Source organism: Mytilus californianus, unplaced genomic scaffold (genome assembly GCF_021869535.1).
Source record: "Mytilus californianus isolate M0D057914Y unplaced genomic scaffold, xbMytCali1.0.p SCAF_1, whole genome shotgun sequence".
Lineage (NCBI taxonomy): Eukaryota > Metazoa > Mollusca > Bivalvia > Mytilida > Mytilidae > Mytilus > Mytilus californianus.
In genome coordinates this window covers 45,499,604-45,523,451 of record NW_026262581.1, presented here as the reverse complement: position 1 = coordinate 45,523,451, position 23,848 = coordinate 45,499,604, and the positions used below count along the sequence as shown (strand labels likewise).

Below are 23,848 nucleotides of genomic sequence, written 5' to 3'. Positions count from 1 at the left end.
TTGGCTAACATCAAATTAAATGCTTTACTACAGGTGATATGGTAGTTTGTGTTTAATTAATGTGTGAGTGATACATTTTGAACAGGTAATTTCAATGTTGGTAGTGTATGATTTGTTATCGTTTGCATGCGCGGATACATTTAAGTTAATTACGCGGTGTATCTTTTTTTTTAATGTTGAGAAAAATTCGCGGATACATAATTTAAATACATGTTATAAGTTGGGTAATAGAAGGAAGTAAACCATTAATAAACGATGTTTAATTTTGAATCAAATGCACGCATTGTACCAGTGTTTAGTTGTGTTTTTGTATTCAATTTCAATTGTTTCAATGCATTAAAATGTATTTACGTTTATTTTAAGAGTAATTTGTGTGTAAAAATATATTGGTATGATAATTTAATTAAATTTTGAATATAGCTCTTTCAAACCTTGATGTATATATCTGTTGTCTGCTCTATGGTCGGGTTGTTGTCTCTTTGACACATTCCCCATTTCCATTCTCAATTTTATTAATCTGTTTTTATAATTATAATAGTTTATAACAATGACAAGAGGTAGAGGAAGGCGTCACCGACAGGTCTAGGTTTGAAGTCTGGAAAAAATGCCACAAAGGGTAAGGAGGACTCCTCGGGAAGCAACACAACAGCTACAACCAGTTGCTAGAAATTTGAGAAGGCGTCCTCCTATTGATGTAGATGAAGCACCTATAAAAAGGAGACGGCGGGGTGATCATCAGTCTCAATACCCTGAATTAAACAATCAGGTGGATGAGCCTCAATTAGCTGCCTTAAGTGAGGTTAATGAAGTTTTTGATGAACCACTAATGTAACCTGGTTTCAATGAGGTTGATATATTCATAAGTCAAAAGCTTAAGGATAAAATTTTGAATTTTGAGTATAATGATTTGTCCCTTATGCATCGTTACAATTTCAATAGTCAAACAAATAATGAAAACACCATTGGCCTTAATGACGGTATGTTGGTTATACAAAACAAAGTTTAAAAAAATTCATACTATAAATTTCGTTGAAGATTGGACTGATTCGTGTATTACTTATGCCCAGGCCCTTTTGAAAGGTACCCTGGAAAGGCAAGTGAGCGTTTTTCATATGTCCATAATAAGGGATGCAGCGGCTGACCATCCTGTTGAAAAATGGTATACCTATGACCAACAATTCTGTTTGAGGGTATCAATGTATCACATAATTGCCAATTTAGGAATGGATGTTTTAAATATGGTTTTTATCATCCTGCTTTAAGATGTCGAAGATTTGGACAATGAAGTTCATACTGTCACATCTAGATTTAGGAGGAATAACAATGCACCTTTGCTAAACAACTCGTCTAACAACCCGCCTATTTTAATCGAAAATAACATATTGTCAGAACTACATCCAGACCAGTTTAATATTTGGGCTCCATGCACATCCCCGGTTAATGTAAATGAACTCTCTAAGCTTCTGGCATTATATCCTGGTAATCGAAGTGCTGTGGAATTTTTGAAGGCATTTGCATATGGTTTTAAAATTCATAGACGTTTATGTGAATATAGGAGTTGTCTGTCAATATAGATTTAAAACAAAATAGAATAATGAGATATCATAAGGTCGAATGGCAGGCCTATTCAAGCATAAGCCTACTGTGGATTCATTATTATTTGTGGTGTACCAATTTTCGTTGATTTCGTGGGTATAGGTAAACCACGAATTTAAAGGTTCGACGAAGTATAAACTTCTAAAGGCTTGTATGTAGACTTTGGCAAAACCACGAAATCAAATGTCCACGAAAATACTATATTTCCTCCATCCACGAAATGTGGTACCAACGAAAATAAATGAATCCACAGTATATCCAATCTTCTGTGCTATTCTATTGGGGTAGTTCCTAAGAAAACTGGCGGACTTAGACTGATAACTCATTTGTCCTACCCACCGAATGAAAGTGTCAATGATTTCTGTGATACTCAGTTTACCAAGGTGTATTCATCATTTGACAATGCAGTCAAAATTGTAAAAACAAAAATGGAAAATCAGCTTTAATGGCAAATATGGATATCAAATTAGGATTTCCTTTATTAAAACGTTTATAGGGTGATTTCAACGAGCTGAATGGCAACTAATATTTACAAAAACATTGCCCATTGGATGTTCTATTGGTTGTGCTACGTTTGGGAAATTTTCAACCTTTTTGCATTGATCAATTAGATATAAATTGCATTCTGAAACTTTAGATCATCATCTTGATAATTTTTTATTTTTTTGAGAAGCTCATAGATGACTGTCTCTTTCTTATGTTTGCATTTTTAAATGAGATGATCTGCAAATGTGGCAGAATTTAATGGATATACATATACAAAAACTGGGAAAAGTAAAATAACAAAAATACCGAACTCCGAGGAAAATTCTGAACGGAAAGTCCCTAAGCAAATGGCAAAATCAAAAGCTCAAACACATCAAAGCATGGATAACAACGGTCATATTCCTGAATTTGGTACATGCATTTTTAAATCTAGGAAATGATGGATTATATCTGGTTTTATAGCTAGCTAAACCTCTCACTTTTTTTACTGTCGCATAAACTTCCTTTATATTGACAACGATGTGTGAACAAAACAAACAGACATAATAGGTAAAAATGTAAAAATAGGGGTACAGCAGTCAATATTGTGTTATAATCTTTATCACTACAAAAACAAACAAATGGAAATGATGGTCCTCTCTTCTGACATATTAATTGGAAACCATTGACAAGATTTCAGTTCCAGACTGTTTTAAACAAGGGACTCCAATTTTTTAGTTTTCGAGTTTAAACATATCAAAATTCAATATGTTTTCGTTTCGAATAGGAGCAGCAACATCATCATTTATGTCTGGTAAATATGAAAAACAGATAAAAACCGTGGGTAGCTGGATGCCGTCGTCATTCCAGCGCTACATTATAATTCCTAATATTAATTTTTGTTAAATTAATAAATGACATTTGGATCATTAGTTCATCTTTGATAAAAAGCGCATCTGAACACACACAAACTAGAGCAATTGACATTGATCTGAGTCTGGATAAACTTGGATGCTCTATTGTTTGGATATGTCATTCTGGAATGTTATGGAATATTTTACCTTTAATTATATCCACATTGTTGATTGGGCAATAGACCCGTCTTACGCCCGTTTGAATAGGAGGTTAGATCTAACATATATAAAATTGGGGACATGGCATGTTGATTTTGATGATATGCATCCAATTGTTTTCGCCGAAGATGCCTTCATCTGTCATATTTTGGCAATGACATTTTCATCAAAGCTTTTCAGTCAGCTTAGGAGTTGTTCATTAAATATTCAACCATTTTTATATCCAGATGAACTTTTGAACATTTATCTAAAGCTGAAAGCTATCATGTACTGGCTCATGGCGTTGAAATCATTAGTTGTATTTTTAGTTGAATAAGTTATTCAGGATTTAAATACATGCATTTAGTTGAATAGTTCTGTTATAGAAAACTTTTGTTGTTGAGTTGTAAATAAACTCATCATAGATACCAAGATTGAAATTTTGTATTTGCGCCAGATATGCATATAAATGCATAGTTGAATAGTTGAATAAATGTTGAATTGTACACTTTGTTCATAGTTGTGTTGTTGTATAGTATAGATGATATACTCCGTTGAACTGATATGGTTTAGTTGAAAACCTATTAAATTTCAGAATTTGTTTTGTGTGATATAATTTTTATCATGGATTGATAGATTTTGTTTGGCGATGCTATCAAATAATGTTTATTAGCATTTGCCTGATTTATCAGAGTTGACGTCTGGAAGCCCAATTGCTATTTTGAGAAAACATATGCTGGTTGTCCTTCAATCTTTCGACATTAATGAGACATTGTCGATGAATTCAAATTCGTTGGCCGGTTGATATATAGTTGAACTGTTCTACTAAATCATTGACAAAAATTACCAAAATTCACACTTACTATTTGTTGTTTTTTATTATTATTATTGGTCTTTAAATTGTCTAATCGTTGGAAATATTACGAGTGATTTCAATCAATTTTGGGATATCTGTTATACATGTATATCGAATCGCTAAATTTACATCTGTTGTTTTCTTTGGCATATTTAATAATCTTAGAACTATAATTCCTTTTCCGTCTTGTTGAAACAAATTATTATTTATCATTATTATTAAGAAATTCAGAATCAATTTATTTCAGCAAATGCCTTTGTTCAAAAATATGAATGGTTTATCAATACATTAAACTGCAAAAAAACATCATATAATAGGAAAAAAATAATGCAAACATCATTTATAACTTCTGTGTCGGAAAATGCCTGTACCAAGTCAGGAGTATGGCAGTTGTTTTTCACTTGTTCCGATAATTGACAGAATTTGATTTTGTCGGTTTTTATAGACTTCCCTTTTTGGATTTGCCTTAAAGTTAGGTATTTTTGTTTTTAGGAATTTTCTTTTGTTATAGAAACACGTGTAATACACTTATCCATGAAGTACCCTGGAAATTTAGCTTCATCCCGTTACCCTTAACCAAAAAAACAAAACTGTCCTATAATATTTCCTTATTTGAAAGCGGAGAATTCTGTTAAAGTTTGTAATTAATGTAAAAGGAGACAACAGCAACATATTGTTCTTAAACGGAAAAGTATTTACTCTTTATCTACAATATGTTAAATATTGAATGCACAGCATTTGAATAGAAAACAAAATACATATTTCAACACAAAAATTCACATCAAAGATTAAATCATCTATATAATAAATATTTATAGATAAGTAAAACCCAAATGTAATCTTTCCTTCAGCAATCTTGAAGTTTTGAAGTTCGAAACTAATTTTATTTTTGTATCATTAAATTGGAAGAATTAGTTGTACCTCCAAAAACAAAGTTCTGATGCGTATATACAAGAATAAATATGTCTGTCCGTCGGCTTATATATCGGTGTGCATTGTAAGTACAGCTTTCCCTAAACGGCTGGGCAGGTATTTGATGAGAATTTCTACAGTTGTATAACACTATCTGATGGTGTGCAGAAAGGATTATCAAATTGATAAAACATGTTAAACATGCGAAAATGAAATGACTTTAATATACACATAGTAATGTTCGGTAGGGTATCCGTTTTTGGGTTCACTCACTCACAGTTCGTTTTAATCGAAAAGTACGGAGCCCCGCTAGGGATATGCAAAGAAAATATATATACTGTGCGCACAAAATGATATATTGTGCGCACAATATAAATATTTTCAAGGTTAATTGGTCAATGTTAGATATCTCAGATTTGGTCTGTTTTTTCAAATACGATAGTAAAGGTAAAGTAAATCTGTATTTTATGTATAAAATAATTATATGGCGCGTACGTCGTATAAGGTTTGTTTCTGAGATACTTTTAGCTATTGGTTCACTTAATTTGTTGTTCGCAATGGTTGTATGGCCTACATGGCTGTCTGAAAGGGTTTATCTCTCCTTGACATCATGTACATTGAACAATAAATCTTACTCTAACATAATGTTAATTCAATGAAGTGCTTGGGGTATAAACTTCCTTTTTTTTACTTTCAACATAAATTCAATCATAAACACAAGAACACAAGAACAGGCGCGACGTTTTGGTGTGTCCACTCTTGTTTTTGTTTTCAGTATGTCTATGCAGACTTATATACATGTACGAGTAGTCAATTGGATGTGGATTGATTGGTAATTATCCTAGACCAGGGAACTTAAACTAGCTTTCAGTACTTGAACAGCGATATTTTGTTGTTTTTTTAATTATAAGTTTTGTGTCTTTTCTTCATTTGATGAATAAATCCATTTTCAACTATTCTTTTTTGTGCTGTTTCAGTATTGTGGATGATTGCTCGTTCATAAACATGTTTAAACTATGACATTTTATGTTTGCCTGTTTCAAGTCAGGAGTCCGTAATTAAAGGCTTGCATCGATACCCGTCTGTCAAATTTGTTTTCGTTGATTGTTTCTTTAATTTGTATGGTGGATATGTAGTTGTCTCATTGACAATCGCACCGATATCGATCAATGGCGCCGTAAGTATTTGAATAAATGATGCACCAAAACGGACCATATTTGGAAAATAATGAATCATAATTGTTTCGTTTATTTTCAAAATATTCCACTGAGGTATACATTTTCATTGACTATTCCTAAATTGCTTTGTAACATTTCAGTTTCATAATGTATACGGACAATATTTTGTAAAATATTAGCATGAAATAGATACTTGTGAGCTATTGTCATCTCTCTTCTATTAATCAGAATGAAACTAAAACTTAACCTGAAACATTTTTACACAACTCTTAAAAAGAATACTGTTCTAAGTCAGCAGCCTGTTGTTCAGTGATTGTCGTTTGTTGGTGTGGTTCATGGGTTTTTATCTTTGTGTTATAGTCATTTTGGGCCCTTTATAGTTTGCTGTTTGGTGTGAATCAACGCTCCGTGATAAAGGCCTTACTTTAACCTATAATTGTTAACTTTTAATATATTGTGACTTGGATGGAGAGTTGTCTCATTGGCACTCATATTAAATCTCCTGGCTTATATATGTACTCAGTTTTACCTATATTTGATTACAACTTCATGGTAAACTTCTAAGACAGATTACACCGTCACATTTCAATAACGAACACTAAATTTTGGGTCAAAACCGTAATTAAACATGGTCAAACATAGTAATCTTTTAATAAAGAACATGTGTACTTAGTTTTAAGTCGATTTGACTTACCTTACAATTTTACAATGACATCTTTAGAGAAACCACAAAATTTATTTAAGTTGATGACACTACAACTTCATCATAAACTACTATGACCAAAACATTTATCCTAAAAAGAGACAGACGGATGGACGGACGCAAAGACTTTTAGATATTATGACCATCTAATATCGTCGACGGGGCATAACAAAATCAAAGTCATGAATTAAGCAGCATGTCAGTCTTGTGTCAATCAACATAAACAAAATCTTGAGATTTGCAGACATAAAGTATAATGGATAAGTACAAATAGTATTTTAAAATTGTTACAAGAAATTAGGTAAAACCATATTATCAAAGTCTACATAAGTTCGATAGTGACCTCACTCTAATGCTAAGTCTGTTTCAAACCGTTCCAATAAACACCGATGCAATGTGGCAGCTTCAAACGCATTTGTTGGTAAACCAAGTTTCAGACCAAATAAACATAGTTCCTTAAGTATTCGTTTCAGGTGTCGATAAGAAAGATTGCAGTGATGATGTTTTGCTAAAAGTGCGAGTATTTCCATGTAATCTAACCCAATTTCAAAATAAACCCTTATGTATTTGACCATTCTGTCACTTTGAAAATAATACATTAAAGCACCGTACCATTTGTAAGCTCACAATATATTATTTTGTGTGCACAATATATTAAAGTTGTACGCACACTATATTATTTTGTGCACACAATATATATATTTTTTTTCTTTACATGTCTCTAACGGAGATCCGTAGAAAAGTATTATTATTCATCCTTGAGTGATACATTTTATAAAAAAAAAATATCATACATTTAAGTGTATGACTATTTCTAAACTCATATGCACATGGTTACTGTCATCACTTTGCGAGCGTTTTCGTCTTCGTACACTTCGTAAACAACAGAAGATAAGTCGAAACTGTAAAATGATCAGCAATGCAAAATACATTTTTGACGGGTCAGCTATTGATTGTCTCATGATACCCTTGGTAGCATGCAAGATTAGTTTAACGAAGAACAATTCTTAATCGAAAAAATGCGGAAAAAATATTTCATCTCGGATATTCATGACATACTATATAGCTGCTTCTAAATATAGTCTAATATTCTACTCTGTGTCAATACTCGTCCTCATTTGATGAAAATCAGCATCTGTTTTTGGAAAACTACGAAAATACAATTCATCCGCTTCCGCCAAACTATCGGCCTCAAAGAGACGGCTCACGATATAGAGATATATTTTTTCACATTAAAACTTATTAACGTTTTATTAGATAACAGCTTTATATGACAAATTTGGTGTGCTATAAAAACAAATAGTTTTTATTTTTTCATTTTCTGTAGATACTGCTCTCAAATAATTTTACATTTTGAACTGACAGTCATGTGGAGTGAATATTCTTTTTGAACTCAAAACTTTATTTACAACACGTATTAATTTGGAGACACCAATTCATTTAATGATAAGACTTTGCAATACTTTTTGAGATAACATCTTCTTCGTCTTAATTGATCTGACTTTTGTCTGCAATTTTTCATGTCAATTCTCTTATCTGGGCTAGATTTTATAAAAGTATAATGCATTGAAAGGGCAAAAGGGGTTATCTACGTTGCTTTCGATTGTGTCTCCTTTCTTTAAAAAAAACATGTTGATTCCTGTGTTCTGTGGATGGAAATTGCTAACATTATATGACACAGTCGTGTGCACAGGATATTTACTATATACCTCCAAACTGTTTTGCAACACATGTAAAAATACAACACACTTAACAAAAAACCAATTAAGACCATATTAGTATTTTTCAACTTATACCTTGATCTGAATTAGTACCATAAATATATGTAAGATTCAAAAACATATTTAATAGGTAAAAGATCGTCTAAAATGTAAGATTATTTCTGTTAATTGCCATTTGAACCAAGCACATTGAGTTCCTTTATACAGAATATTTCCCGACGATCCAGCTTGTTATCATTCCAATGAATTTGCTGTTCAATCACCAGAAATTTCATGCGATTAAAGTCAAAATATTGAAGTTCGACTGTCTGAAGTGTTTGCTTACTGGGATATCGATATATTATATTGTTAGAGAAACGTTTCAATAGATTATGATAATGGATTTAGAAAGTGTTGTTATATAAAAATGGGAATCGTAGATATAAATTTCTTGTTTTGGGTTATAATAATTCTTATTTTGTGAAGAAAATCAATGATTCTATCAAAAATACACTGAAGATCATATTATCAAAATGCTGGACTTTTCAGTCGACAATTAATTTGTTGTTAAGTGTGGAGGATTGATATTTCAACAAACAGTCGACATTCCAATGGGTACTAATTGTGCACCCCTACTGGCCGATTTGTGTTTGTTCTCGTATGAAGCAAAATTCATTCAGAACCTTCTTAAAGACAAAAAGAAAAAAGCACCTTGTGAAATTCTTTAATATTACTTTCAGATATATTGATGATGTCCTCTTACTGAATAACCCATATTTCACTCAGTACTTGCGTCTCATATATCCCAGTGAACTTGAAAATAAGGATACTACTGATACTAGAAGGACTGCTTCATACCTTGATCTTTTCCTTAATATTGACACAGATGGACGACTTCAGACTAAATTCTTTGACAAACGGGATGATTTCAACTTCCCACTTATCAATTTCCCATTTCTGAGCAGTAACATACCCTCTGCCCTATCGTATGGTGTTTATATTTCTCAATTGATACGTTATGCTCGTGCATGTTCACACTATACGGACTTCATATATAGGAGTGTGCTTCTTACGTGGAAACTGCTCCAACAGAGTTACGAGGAGGAAGAATTAAAAATGACACTCCGTAAATGGTATGGATACCACCACGAATTGGTTGATTTATACTATGTATCTTTGTCTTAACTAACTAACGACATGTTTATCATGTCTTAGATTGTGGTTTATCATCTACTTTGTCTGGTCTGCTTAGTACTAAACGTGACCTATTCCCGAAAATGACTGTTTGCCGAGTGTGAATTCGCATTGCTATTTGACGTGTCTCGGTATTTATATATCCAACATTCATGTATTTAGTTATGAGGTTTCTTTTGTAAGTCTTGTTGGATATTTTGTGTTGTCTTATGTTCGCTGTTGGAGACGACGTGGTTCGGTATTTATTAGGTATGTCAACGAGTAATCAAGTACTCGAGTATCGCTCGGTAGTACCGAGTATCGAATACCAAAACGATACCCAACTAATCGGTTTCTCGATACAATGTGGTTGCTTTCTTAAGTTTAAACATAAAATATTTTTATTGAGGCACCCCTAGGGGAATTGAATATTAATCAAATGTAATTAAAATTTACGTTTCGAATTTTTGCGTTTGATTGTCATTTAAAATTCCTCCGAACGGAGGTAGGCTACGAACATGAGCACCTTTCCAAGGCTTACACTTTTAGCTAGTCGTGTCTTAGTCATTACATTACCTCTGTACCGTTAGAGCAAATATTTTCATCATATCAGCAGAACTGTTTATTTATGTATTATTAACAAAGTTGATAAATCACCTCGTTCCAGAAAATTTGATAAGATATTATTTCTAAATAAGAACAACGCTTAGTCGACCCTCAGAAAATGATTAAAGGCATCAGTTAATTCTAATCATTACCCCTTTGGAGATCATTAAGTGTGTGTGGTTTTTTTTTACGATTCCCAAATACTGCTGTATCAGTAATCACTTTTCTATAGAGGTGTATTAATTGATTGATTAGATTATTGCCAGTTTACATAATTGGTACATGTAGTAAATGCGCTATTAATTATGGTATAAAATTCCTGGAACTATTATCTAGTCTTAGGTAATAATGTTTAGGGTTTTACGTCCATAAGACAACGTCCCACAATACACAAAATGGATATACTTTTGTGTTTCCATTTTGTAGATGTTTTTCCGAGCGAGTACTCGAGTATCACTCGGTAAATCCAATGAGTATTCGATTAGTAAATTTTTAACGAGTTGACATCCCTAGTATTTATATATCCCGCTTTCGGCAGTTGTTATCACACAGTCGGGTTCTATGTATGTTGGCGTTTGCTTTTGTTGAAGTTCCGTGTTTCTGTTGGTCCGTTGTTTTCCTCTTATAGTTAATGTGTTTCCCTAGGTTTTAGTTTGTTACCCGGATTTGTTTTTGCTTAATAGAATTATCACTATTGAACAACGGTATACTACTGTTGCCTTTATTTGCGATACAAAATAGTTACTCAAAATAAAGTACATGAGTTGATGAAGGAAAAAAAAAAATATTCTGAGCAGAAAAAATAGAAATGTGCAATTGCGTTATACGGTAAATATTGTGAGAAATTTTCAATAATTTGTCATATTTGCTTTAGGAGAAGTTTCGAATATAAAATAGGCATATTAAAATTGCGTAGATATATCCGAGTTTCTACGACATTCCAGGGCTTGCGTTTTATGCTATGATTCCTTTGGTAACGCACTACTGCTTACAGAGAATCTATAGCATCAAAGCTGTTCTTCTCGTATATTTTATGATGGTATGATACTAAACCCCTGTGTTAAACCTTCATATGACGAAGACATAATTTTTCAATCAGTTTAATTGAGGTCTGGAGCTGGCAGTAGTCCTTTTTAAATTTTTGTATCATTGTCATTTTGCTTAGTTTCTTCTGATACCTACTCTAACATCGGACTCCGATTTCTTTTAAACTGAGTTTTTCTGTGCGTACAGCTGTGTATTTGTTTATTCTACATTGGCTATAGGTATAGGGGATGGTTGAGATCTCACAAAACATGTTTAACCACGGAACCTGTCCCAAGTCAGGAGCCTCTGGTCTCTGTTAGTCTTGTATGTTTTTTTTAATTTTGGTTCATTTATATGTTTCGGAGTTAGTGTGACGTCCATTTTCGCTGAACTAGTACACATTTTTATTTAAGGGCCAGCTAAAGCCTGCCTCCGGTGCATTCCAAAGTTTAACAGGTGCCATTATAATTATCACACACATGTTCCAGTTGTCGTTATAAAATTCCATCTTCTTATCTCGAATGTGACTTATAACTGTATGTTCACCTGTATTAACCAGATATCGGGAGCCATATTTTGAGAAGGAACTGCTTTCCTTTCCGAAGCACCTGATATCACCTCGGATTTTCAAGGATTTCGTGTTATGCAATCTTTGGGTTTGTTATTGCTGTCTAAGTTTTAGAAATTCTCACTGATTTTTATTACGGGCATTGCACAATATGTTGTCCTTTCCTTACTTAATATGCATTATATACATTGCCGGTAAACACAATTAATATAGTAGATAAAAAAATACTTCAGGTCAAACAGACTTTACATATTTTTCAATAATTACAATATCAAATTAAAACAAGAGGCTCTCAAGAGCCTGAATCGCTCACATGTAATTTTTTGCTTAAATCTTTCATCAATGATTATTTTTGCTTTTTAATTTTTTAATGAGTAGCCTAAAAATGCCATTGAGATGTTCTTAATATCTATCATATTTTCTTCAAAAGCAAAGAAATACATTTTACCCAATTTTAGCCATAGTGGCTATGTTTCTTGACGTACAAGAAAATAAAATACAAAATCATATCTTGACTTACATCTAGAACTTAACAATGAGGGTCGGTTCAAAACAAAACTTTACGACAAAAGAGATGATTTCAGCTTCCCAATTGTGAACTTTCCTTTTCTATGTAGCAACATTCCAGCAGCGCCTGCATACGGAGTATATATCTCCCAATTGATACGATATTCCCGGGCTTGTATTTCCTATCATGATTTCCTTGATAGAGGATTGCTGCTCACAAGGAAGCTATTAAACCAAGAGTTCCAAATGGTGAAGTTGAAATCATCCCTTCGTAAATTTTACGGAGGCCATCACGAGTTGGTTGACCGTTATGGAATAACCGTTTCACAGATGATATCGGAAATACCCTTCCCTTTTCCCGAATGTGACTTACCAAATTAGACTATTTACCGGATTTGTAATAACATAAGCAACACGACGGGTGCCACATGTGGAGCAGGATCTGCTAACCCTTCCGGAGCACCTGAGATCACCCCCAGTTTTTGGTGGGGTTCGTGTTGCTTAGTCTTTAGTTTTTCTATGTTGTGTCATCTGTACTATTATTTGTCTGTTTGTCTTTTTATTTTTGGCCATGGTGTTGTCAGTTTTCGATCTATGAGTTTGACTGTCCCTCTGGTATCTTTCGTCCCTCTTTTATACTAGATACTCTGAAACTCATTCAGCCCAAGTTTGGCTGAAATTGATTCAGCAGTTTCAAAGGAGAAGATTTTTTTAAAGTAAGCAAATGAGATGAACAAATTGTGAAAAATTGTTTTTAAAGGGCAAAACTCCTTAAGGACACATTTGGCAATTTTGGTCATATTAACTTATTTGTAGATCTTACTTTGCTGAACATTTTTGCTGTACACAGTTTCTCTTGATATAATAACATTCAAGATAATAACCAAAAACTGCAAAATTCCTAAAAATTACCAATTTAGTGGCAGCAACCCAACAATAGACTGTTAAATTCATATGAAAATTTCATGGCTGATAGAACTTGGCCTGATGAACATTTTAATCTCTCATCAGATTTGCTCTAATTGCTTAAGTGTTTGAGATATAAGCCAAAAACTGCATTTTACCCCTATGTTCGATTTTTAGCCATGGCGGCCATGTTTTTGACGAAACAGAAAATAAAATACAATTTTTATTCTAGATAGCCTAAGAATCATTCAGCTTAAGTTTGGTTGGAATTGGTTCAGTAGTTTCAGAGGAGAAGATTTTTCAAAGTTAGAAAACATGATAAACAAATTGTGTAAAATTGTGCTCAAAGGGCAATACTCCTTAAGGGGTCAATTAACAATTTTGGTCATATAAAACTTTTGCTGAACATATTTGCTGTTTACAGTTTATCTTTATCATTAATACTATTCAAGATAATAACCAATAACTGCAAAATTTCCTTAAAACTACCAATTTAGTGGCAGCAACCAAACAATGGACTGTTAGATTCATCTGAAAATTTCAGGGCTGATAGAACTTCACCTAGTGAACACTTTTACCCCGTGTCAGATTTGTTCTAACTCCTTTGGAATTTTGGATATAAGCCAAAAACTGCATTTTACCCCTATGTTCTATTTTTAGCCATGGTGGCCATGTTTTTTGACGAAATAAAAAATAATACACAAACTTTATTCTAAATACCCTAAGGATTATTCAGCTTAAGTTTGGTTGGAATTGGTTCAGTAGTTTCATAGTAGAAGATGTTTGAAATAGTTTACACCAGAAGGACGACGACGACGACGGACGGAACGGTGAGCTAATAAGGTTGATAAACTCATACTCAGAGACTTATTTGTGTTGTTTCATACTTTTACTAAAAAAAACTCAAAAAGCTATTTTTGCGGATAAAGTGCTCACACCCATTTAGGTTGTTCTGTAATGATTTTAAATTTGACTGAGCTGGTTCTCGACTGACTACTAACTTTGTTCATAGAGCGAAGCGTCAAATACAAGCGGATTCCAGTTTAGAATTTGACAACAATAAAAACAAAGACAGAATATACCAAGAGGGAAACATAAATTTGAATAAATCCTCAAGGGAAATGAAAACGAAAACTATCAATTGAAGTCAACAACATGGACAAACTAAAAACAGAGGGTCGTAATGGGGGTCTCTTCATGACGAATAACGGTAAAAAAAATCTTGCCAAATGACGTTAACGGTAATTTTTGGTGGATGGCACATATTCTTTATGACGATAAAAAAAAATCGACTGCTTCGTGTTGCTCGTCTCTAGTTTTCTAGGTTGTGTTTTGTGTACTATTGTTTGTCTGTTTGTCTTTTTCTTAGCCATGGCGTTGTCAGATTATTTTCGACTTATGAGTTTGAATGTCCTTCTGGTATCTTTTACCTCTCTTTGACAAATCACGTTAAATGCTTTCCAAAAATAACGGTAACGAATATTTATTTGAGACCTCTGACAAATCACGATAAGGATATTTTGACGAATCACGATATAATTTTAACCACTTTGACTCTTACGGTAGCCGAAACTGACCGTTTGACACCTGACGATTAAGGGCATTCCTACCCTCATAATAACAATGAAATCAAACAGCAGTCAATATCACACCTCATAAAAGATTAAAGGGTGGGCAAAATAAACTCCATAAAAATTACTTGATTCATGTTAAAAACCGATATGTTTGTTCGGTAAATGTCTCCTTTCCATCTCATTGGCTTTTCTTTTCATAAAATTTTTTACACTCAAGCACTGTAAAAATTGTTGCGCATTTAATATTGAAATTGAAAAAAGAACACTTTGACAAAAATCATCACTAGAGATGCAAATACAGAACACTCATGCTAAAGCAATATATACAAACACCAATAAAAATTTCAAAATATACTATTTTTTTTCTTAAATAAAGAATTGGTTTATATATATATATGTAATACTATTTACTAAATTTAAGATTGTGATTAATTTACTAAAGGTCAAGAAATGGAACTACCAGATGGAATTCGTAAAATGAATTTTTGGTGATATTATAAAAGAACTCGAAAGGCAGTCTAGCCCTGGGCATAACGATTATAGTCAAAATAAATTATTTTCATACATTACTCTGTTTTTAAGTCATTTTAGTAGTGAACGTTTTATGCTTGGAGGAAGTACAGAGGAAAATACACGCTTACGAACATCCATAGATGATGGCGATTATGACTATCTACTGATTTCAGAAATTGCAGTTCCTTCTGAATATATTGAGTATAAACGGGATAGACCATCTTGTTTTGTCCATGTAAATGATGCCTTCATGCAAAAACTGTTTCCTGACATTGAAATGGTGGATGGAAAATATCTTCCTAGTAGTTTATTTAGTGAGATTAAGCCCGAAGCATTTAAACATGTTGGAGACATTATAAAACTTTTGTTAAGAAATAGAAACACCATATTCATACACCAGAAAATCAAACCTGGACTTTCAATAACGATTTATGAAGATTCGAGATGTTCAGACCCTGGAATAACATTACCTGACTCATCAAAAACTCTACTGAAGACCTTAGCAGATAGTCTTGACAAAGCTTTACATGATAATTCATCAGCAAGCACAGAAAAAATAAACCAATTCTTAGAAAAATATAGGGCTCTTTCACAACCCCTTAATGACAATCATGAACAAGTTTGGAACGAGAATAGACTTCAAGAAATCTTTTCTGTCAGATGTGAAAATGATGACAAAATTGGGGTGAATGAAATTAAAATACTCTTCAGTTGTAAAAAACATAAAGATTATATTCCTATGTTCCCAATAAAAGGAAAACCAAAAGGGCTATTTAGTGGATAAAACGGGAGCGAAAATCACATTGGCCACCTGAAGATACTGTAATTAGAATTTCAAACTCAATTTTTCCTTGTTGCGAAGCCAGCGCCTGTTAAAGCAGAGAAAAGTAAAGACTTTTGTTTAGCGTATAGCATGGCAGAAAAAGAGCTTTCAGAGGCACTGAGAACGGTACAAAAACGCGTTTTGTTGATAGTTAAAGCTTTCAACAAATGTACTGTACGCTATTATTCAAAAATAGTGACCTCATTTCACTGGAAAACTGCATTGTATTGGATTTCAGAGAGTGTAGATCAATCAATCATTGAACAAAACACAGAAGGAAATGTATTTAAACTACTTAACCTATTGCTAAATTACATGAAACAATGTTTGACTGAACATAATCTTCAGCATTATTTTATTGAAAGTAATCTTTTTGAAGGCATGGATCATCAGGAAGCTTCTTCAATAATTCAGATTATACTTCAAATTCGATAGAATCCGGAAACGGAATTGAAGGTGTTTTTGAGTATGGATGGGTAGATATGGTCAAGAGCAGTGTGAAACGATCGCGCGGAGAAAATTGCAAGAATTTTTGAGAGATTTCAATGATCATCAATTAACACTACGACTTTTTAAATCTGTCTTCAATAGATATATTGAGGAAAAAGATAAACTCCGAGAAGCTTTACGAGATGTTTTGACAAGTATCTTTGATGATTTTGTTGAACGTGAATCAGAAGTACGAAATACATTTGGTACGAGTCTTCTACTTGTATGGGCACTCAAATGCAACATTGTAAAGGAAAAATTCATCAAAGAATTGGTTTCATACTTTTTATATTTGGTCGGTTTTGAAGAGGAAAAGGGGTGCGTTCTTGTTCAAAAATTATTTTCCGTCTTTATTTACCGCCTTTTAAGAAGAAGCTAAGTAGTAGAAGTTTATTTTGTTTAACCATTAAATACTTTATTTATAAATTGATGTGTAAAAAACAAAACATTGCAATTTGAAATAAGTTTGAGTGCAATTTCCGAGGAAAATTCAAAACAGAAAGTCCGTAAATGAATTTTGCATAATTGAAAATTTGAATATATAAGTTTAGTGTTTTTATAAGAGACTTGTTCTAGACTTAAAGGGGTCAAACTTTTCGGCTTAACTGCTTATGTATTAAATTATGGTGGTGTTCATTAAAATAACAAGAAATGGTACCTGATTGATATTTAAAAAAAAAGAATTATATCAACATGTTGTTAAAATATGCCTCACATCATAATAAAACTTCTCATCAAAATTTAACTAGAGAAGCATGAAATATTTATTCTTGCTGAGTGAATACTCGAGTGGATTTAAGATAAATGTTTCGAATAAGTGTAATTTTCGTGAATCATTGTTTTAATTTGTTCGTTGATGTTTGATTAAAAAAAACAATTGAGTTAGCATTGGCATGAACAATAAAGAAATTCATCAAAGATACCTTGCTTATAATTTAATGTGCCGAACTCGCGCTTCGTCTACATACCACTCATCAGTACCACTCAAGCTAAATCCATTTCTAGCATATCAAACCACAGTGATGTCGACCTAGTGTGGAACAATCAAAAACTACAGTAAACAAAATAAGGAAAACAAATCATGCATTCATTCCATAAACATCGAGCTGATTTAAAACAAAATATATGTTTAAAGTTCAAGAATTAACTTCTATTTTTATGACGTAACCTTGCATTTTCAACATAAGACAAATGATCGTGAATATATTTGATGTACCAAGAAATCTTTATCCTAACTCACTAACACTAAGTTAACAATTCTTGCTCTTCTAGCGTACCCATTGTGTTACTCACAAGTCTTGTGAGTAACACAATGAGTACGCTAGGGGAGTATACTGTTTACTTTTCAACATCACACTGGGATTCCTGTCATATTGTTTTATCTTTAGTTTCCGTGGTTGTTTGTTCGTTCGATTTTGTCTAAGTCTTCATCATATGTTCTCTAAAGTCACCATTTTCTACATAAGAAAATGTCTGTACCAAGTCAGGAATATGACAGTTGGTATCCATTGTTTCGATGTGTTTGCCATTTGATTAGGGACTTTCCGTTTTAAATTTTCCTCGGAGTTCAGTATTTTTTGTTATTTTTCTTTTTTCATGGTCTTTTCTTTTATACAAATTGCACTTCTTGATGATCAAAATCGTGATAAGTATGAAAGAGTCTAAAACTCTTGTAAAATTAATAAAACGAAGATAGCATGACAACGAAAATCATCAAGAAGATGTAAATATAAAAAAGAAGATGTGGTATGATTGCCAATGAGACAACTCTCCACAAGAGACCAAATGTAAAGTTTGGATAAATCCAAAAATAGTTTCAACTATAAAAGAATATAATAAACCTTATTAATTATTCACTCCCGTTATACGTTTCCATTCACACAACATGTCCATCATATCTGTAAATAAACTGAATAATGAATTAAAACAATGAATAAATTTTTCGTCTTTATTTTGAAATGATTTTGTTTTTCAATTGAAAAGAAAGGATTGATATGTAATATATTACAAAACAATGGTGGATTCACCCTGGTTTTGTAGCTAGCTATAAAAATAAGAAGATATGGTATGATTGCCGTTGAGACAACTCTCTATTAGAGACCAAATGACACAGAAATTGACAGTACAGGTCAACGTACGGCCTTCAACAATGATTCAAACCCATACCAAATAGTCAGCTGTAAAAGGTATCGAAATGACAAAATTGTTAGTGTAAAACAATTCAAACGAGAAAACTAATGGTCTGATTTATGTACAAAATAATGAAGGAAAATAAATATGATATACAACAACAAACGATAACCACTGTAATACAGGCACCTGACTTGGGACAGGCACATACAGAATGTGACAGGGTTATAGGAGATTGGAGGCGATTTCCGGGCTCGGTAAATAACATCTCTGTAAAAATGATGATGTGCTATTCCATTTGAAATAAGTTTTCTATGGGTACAACCAAACTTCCAAACCAAATCTTTATGAAAGAATTTAGTAAAGGTTTTAAGTAATTTGTGAAAAAACCAAATCCCTGACTTAATAATTTACATACAGTTACATACAATTAATATACATGGCTTATGCTCATTGAAATCCAAAACTGACACGGAAATAGCGAACGAGTTGTGATATATAATCACTGTAAGATTGTGCCAACGATACATCACCGGCTGTCCCAAAAAAGAAAACTTACGATTGGGAAACAAAAATCGTCTTTTGTATTGTGAATTTTATTGTAAGAGTTTCCTGCGTAAAACTGAAATATCTGAATTTAGAAAAAAAACAGTAATTATCGTTTATATTTGATTTATTAAAAGAAAGTTCCTTTTGGGTAACTGTCGGCAGTATATTTAGAAAATTCTTGATTATTTAACGAAAACATTTCAGCAAGATAACGATAAATGTTGTTGAATTTATCAATTAAATGCAATTTAGACGAGTCTTTACTGAGATTGGTCATAAACTGTGATTCATAACAGAACATAACAAGTCTGCTATTAAAGGAAGGGACGCAATTGGTGTCCATAGGAATAGCTACAACCTGTCGATAAAAAATCATTGCCGAAACGTAAATAAATACTATCAAGGAGAAAATTAGCAGTTTCAATCATCTCATCACACCTCAAGTAAGTATATCTAGCATAGTTACCTTTCTCGATAAAGAAGAAGGCTTTAGATGAGTTGCAGCAAATAAATTTGCATTCACATTTACCAAATGACCATTCAATTTAATGGGAACACTTTTTTTGATGATATTGTGTGGAAGTGTAGTGTAAAGAGTTAACAAGTCAAAATTGTCAACAGAATCAAAGGGACCATCAAAGGCACGTAATTTATCTAAAACATCCAAAGAAAGAAACTATTTTCAAAGATCAATCAATATATACTAATCATGCAGTTCTCATATACCGAATTTAAGACAAACATCGATATTACTGTTTCTCTAATTCTTCGTCAATTTAACCCTTTCTGCACCTATTGTATAAAAAAATTTATCAACGTGTGGTTCGTTTGATCTCAGTTATTCACTGGTTAAAATCCGATAATGACGTCGAATTTACTTGCTTTCCTCTGAATTTCCTATTGTGACGGCATGAAAAAAGGCGACCATGCCTGACGACGTCACATAGAAAGAACACATTTTTTTACATATCATTCGAAAAGACGGAATAAGTTTGCCTGCATATTGTTTGAAAATCATTAGAGAAACAGATTCCACCACCAAATCTCGTGTAATACGATATTTATCCACTCTCGACAGTTAAATATTAAATATTAAAACGCTCATATACTTAGACTAAATAACATATGATTTTTACCGTATGATAATATCATAAAATTAACGTCAATTCCATACTTTTCGTATTGGTGCTTATAATTTAGCGGGCTGATATGAAAAGTTTATCACATGCTTCGAATATTATCACATGTCTTTCCGTAACGTTATCGCATGGCATTCCGGTGATACTGGGCATATTCCGGAAAATACACACCAATGGTACTTTTCAGTAAAAAACATTACAAAGTAGGGTACAAAACATTATTTGGATACAGGAAAGTTTATTTTGTAAAATTCAATAAAAACAAACAAACAAACAAACAAACGAACTAACGATAAAATAAACACATTTTAAAAAAATTCCAACATATTTTAGAAAGTTTTACTTACTTTAAAATGATGACTTTTCCAAACGGTGTTCATTATGTTGATTGTTGAATTTTTTTTTGATCGCCAATATACGAATAGATCATACTGTTGTTTTTTTCTTCTCTGTTGCTGCATTTGATAGAATTTCATTTTGGATGTACTACCTTTGGGGTCCGACGTCTGTAAACTTTTCACTCTTTGAACTTCTATTTGAGAACCACTTAAAAGGATTTATATATTAATCTGTTATTTTCTCCATTGTTGAAGCATATGATAAAAAGATCATAGCATGTCATTTTTCATATCGCGTGTATTATCAGCCCTCGGTCAATATCAGCCCTTGAGCCATGCAGCTCTTGTGCTGATATTGAACCTAGGGCTGATAATACATGCGATATGAAAAATGACATGCAATAATCTGATATTATCAAACTAACTGTCCTGTAATTATCCAAGACTGGTTTGCAATAAAGATTTGATTTGATTTGATTTTTGGTGTTTTAACGCCACTTTTAAGCACCGCTTTTGGGCTATTTCGTGGTGGCCAGTTTTTATTAGTGGAGTGCCCGGAGAAAACCACCGACCTTCGATAGGAAAACTGACAATCCTAGTCAATTAAGATTGGAGTCGAGTGCACCCGCACGAGCGGGGTTCGAACTCACAATCTCAGTGTTGACTGGCTAGTGATTACAGTAGTAGAACTACTTAGACCACTCGGCCACCGAGGCCCCCTGCAATAAAGAAGTACTCTGACTATCTAGTAAGCTTATAAATAGAGTTTACCTTAATGTGTATTATCATATTGTGAACATTTGCGGGATTTTTTTTTAATGCATTTGCCATTTTTTTATTGAAAAGAATAAAAAAAAAACGCCGTTATCATGCCTATGTCTTGTTATGTTTATGTTGTTATTACATGTATCTTCCAAGTTTGCTAAAGTTTAGTGCCTGTAATCTGTGTGAGAAATTGTTATTGTATTAGCATTTTCCCTAGCAAAACTTTTACCAGTTTTAATTTGACTGGCGATGAACTACTTGGCAGTTGCGATAATATAAATATTTTAATATAAACACATTATTTTTTTATGTAATATAGCGTTAGAAAATAACGTTACAATTACATTACATTTAAAGGGACACTAGCTGTCAAATTCATGTTCACTGATGTGACTCAAATTGTCATATTCGACTTAACATAATAAAACGTATATCCAAATAAAAATAAAGTCTAAGATAAACAATTTACGATGCATGAACTCGAAATTATGTATCAGCATTTCATGTGTATTTTAGTCTAGAAGCCATCTAATTAATCATCGAGGTGACCTTCCGAGGAATGCCTACGGTTATATAACCCGTTGTAAACATAAACATAGATACAAATAGATAGCGAACTCGGGCAATTGGATTATTGTAGGTCTGTTTGATTTCATATTATAGGTTAGAACAATATGTTAATAATCGTTTTTACCTGTATAAGAATAAGTTTTTGTAGATCGAATCAGTCAATCAAATGGTTTACCCTTGTTTCACTTTCAATGTTGACATTCTTTTCCTTTTACTAGCTGATCACGCCTAGTTCATGCGTAACCCATCTCTAGCTAAGAGGTTCAATTGAAGTTTACATGAATACGGTTAAATGAAGTCGAATTATTCACTTGCAATCAATGTTTCTTTGCTTATTTTGACAAAACTGAACTAAATTGGTTGTTAAAAGCGAATTTTTATTTCACTATTTCACTTTCATTAATGATTGAACAATCGTAGCTAGTGCCCCTTTAAGTTTTGGAAAAGTTCAAATTTTCTTTAAAAATGTTTTTTACTTTATTTGTAGGCTTGAGCAAATACAATAGGTTTTAGTGTAGATTACAATGGCCATCTTTATTTGATTATAAAGTTTATTAGATCTTTTGATACAAAAGAAATTTCCATACTAGTATCTTGACCCACGATTTTAAATTTTGATAATTCATCAAATGTATACACTATTTTCCTCTCTGGACTTAAATCAACTTTTAATATGCTAGTTGTTGAAATTAAATCAACCATTTACAAGTAGGATTTAAAACTTACCTTTAATTCCTATTGAATAAATAGTTTTCAAATATCCATATACAAGTAATATCGTGAATAGTAAATCATATATAATTTCATCGATACGCTTCGTTTTATGTAATAGTTATCTCATTAGGACGCGGTGTGTTAGTGTAAGATCGACCCAATGGCCGCAGGTTCTATCCAGTCGTCCTGGTGTAGGGGTATATATGCATTGTGGGTCAATATGCTAAAGGTCTGGAGTTCAAGTCCCGGCATAGACACTGAATTTTTCTACATGAATTTTGATAGCTTGTATTTTCCGTATGAATAATTTTAAGTTTTATTGTGGATTTGACATTCCCTTCAAAATGTTTCAGAACAAAGGAAAGCATGCAGATCAAAGAAAATCAAGCTAGGGTGATCTGGTAGAGGTGATCCGGCTTAGATCATCCCTGTTAGAACAAAGTAGCTGGGATGTAAAAGTAATTTGCTGCAATTTATTAAACATTTTATTCAGAATATAACAAAGTTTAGGGACTTTGGTGGGGGTTTACAAAATATTTGACCCAAATATGAGAAAATGGGCAAACAAAATCAAGAATGAAGAAAAAAATAAAATCACAAAAATACTGAACTCCGAGTAAAAATTCAAACAGAAAGTTCCTTATCAAATGGCAAAATCAAAAGCTCAAACACATCAAACGAATGGATAACAACTGTCGTATTCCTGACTTGGTACAGGCATTTTCTTATTTAGAAAATGATGGATTGAACCTGGTTTTATAGCTAGCTAAACCTCTCACTTGTATGACAGTCGCATCAAATTCCATTATTTTGACAACGATGCGTGAACAAAACAAACAGACACAATAGGTAAAAATGTCAAAAATAGGGGTACAGCAATCAACATAGTGTTATCATCTTAATCACTATAAAAACAAACAATTGTAACGAAGAAGCACAAAAAGGCATACATCAAATTTAACATCTTCAATTTGCTCTTTTATTATACGATTTTAT

The 23,848-nt window shown here is 32.7% G+C and overlaps 1 protein-coding gene and 1 long non-coding RNA gene across 3 annotated transcripts in view; one reads left to right on the top strand and one right to left on the bottom strand.

Annotated features, from left to right (window-relative positions):
- The window catches only part of LOC127721229 (uncharacterized), a 104,009-nt gene that overhangs the window by 25,570 nt on the left and 54,591 nt on the right, over positions 1-23,848 (bottom strand). The gene's annotated exons all lie outside the window — the stretch shown is intronic.
- Positions 10-15,301, top strand: LOC127703754 (uncharacterized). Of its 2 annotated transcripts, XR_007983029.1 has the most exons (3): positions 10-85; positions 539-794; positions 15,265-15,301. It is a non-coding gene; the product is annotated as an uncharacterized LOC127703754 (long non-coding RNA). The 2 variants fall into 2 exon arrangements; XR_007983028.1 differs by lacking the exon at positions 15,265-15,301 and having other exon boundaries at positions 539-1,039.